Genomic DNA, 1253 nt, shown 5'->3' with positions numbered 1-1253 from the left:
TGTTAGTCCTGTATGATTGCGCATCTGAAATCATGGCTCATAACTTGATAGCAGGAGCAAGGTTGTGGGGAAGGAGCAAGATAAGTTGGCTTTACAGATGAGTCTATATAAAACTATTCTGGGGCCCAAGAGAGCAATGTGGTATAAAGTATTTGTTTTGGAGAAAGAAATGATAAGTATTTCCATGCCTGTGCCATATCTTTCTCAAATACATTCTGGGCAATTAAATAATTATACTGTAGAAACTCTTGAAAAATGTGGTGGGAACCTCTAGGGTTACCCACAATACTGATCATTTGGACAATGTATTTCTTGGGCAGCAGGAGGATTCAGAGAGTCAGAGGAAGCATTCAGCTGCAACAGCCATGCAAGTTAGCACTGTGCTGTGCTTCCCAAGCATGGCTCCAGAGGGAGTCTGAAGGGTGTCACAGAATATGAGCACCCTGAGGTGAGGAACCACCTACACGGGATCCACCAGATAATCGCAGAGATCTTGAGTAGGAATCCACTGTGTAAGAAAGGTACTGCTCTGCCAGGGTCTTCCTGAGTTTTTTGCACCAGAAGAATTGCACTGATATTTTTCTAGTCATAAAAACATGTGAAAGCTCAGGCGATGTCTAAGGGGTGCCTTGTGTGTGAAAAGGCTGAGAACCAGGTTGAGACGTGGAGTGTTGAACTAGGTCATTACACTCGAGGTGACTGATGTGGGTGCAGGGACATTCACGGACTAGGAAAAAAGCCGCAGACAGGCCGCTCCCCACAGGCAGGGGAGAAAAGGATGTAGAAGAGACTTTCCTCGAGATTCAGAAAAGTGCCTAGGACCAGGAGTTCCGGGGAGCCCCGGTGGCGAAGTCCAGCCTCCGGGCGGGGTCTCGGGACATCGTTCCCTTGTCCGGAGCCCGGGCTGTAGGACAAGCCGCCACCACAGAAACGCGCGTGAAGGTGGAGGACTCGCCCGCTCCCAGGGTACCAGATAGCTACTACCCCGCCTCTCCCCGGGAATTGGCTGTGTGGGCTGCCTGTCATGTGGCCCCGCCTCTCCGCCAATCAGTGGTGAGGGTCTAAGCCGCATAACAGGCAGCCTTCGCATCCAGTCGGTGGTGAGGGAGTTGGGGATTCTCGTCCAATCGCCTCTTCGTTGAGGCCCCGGGCGGCTCCTCACCCCACTTGGCCCCTCCACGTTAAGGCGGCCCCCCCACGGTGGCGCTTTCCGGCCAGGGCTCGGGAGGGCGTTTGCAGCAGGCCGCAAAGCG

The 1253-nt window shown here is 52.9% G+C and overlaps 1 protein-coding gene and 1 long non-coding RNA gene across 2 annotated transcripts in view; one reads left to right on the top strand and one right to left on the bottom strand.

Annotated features, from left to right (window-relative positions):
* LOC109313261 overlaps positions 1–1253 on the bottom strand; it is a 20903-nt gene that overhangs the window by 4705 nt on the left and 14945 nt on the right. The gene's annotated exons all lie outside the window — the stretch shown is intronic.
* The window catches only part of LOC109313259 (disks large-associated protein 4-like), a 50568-nt gene continuing 50433 nt past the window's right edge, over positions 1119–1253 (top strand). Inside the window, exon 1 of the mRNA XM_019539749.1 lies at positions 1119–1253. The gene's annotated coding sequence lies outside the window, so the exon portion shown is untranslated.

Source organism: Crocodylus porosus, unplaced genomic scaffold (genome assembly GCF_001723895.1).
Source record: "Crocodylus porosus isolate Cpor-Errol unplaced genomic scaffold, CroPor_comp1, whole genome shotgun sequence".
In the NCBI taxonomy this organism is placed as follows: Eukaryota; Metazoa; Chordata; order Crocodylia; family Crocodylidae; genus Crocodylus; species Crocodylus porosus.
This window is presented reverse-complemented; position numbering and strand designations above follow the sequence as displayed.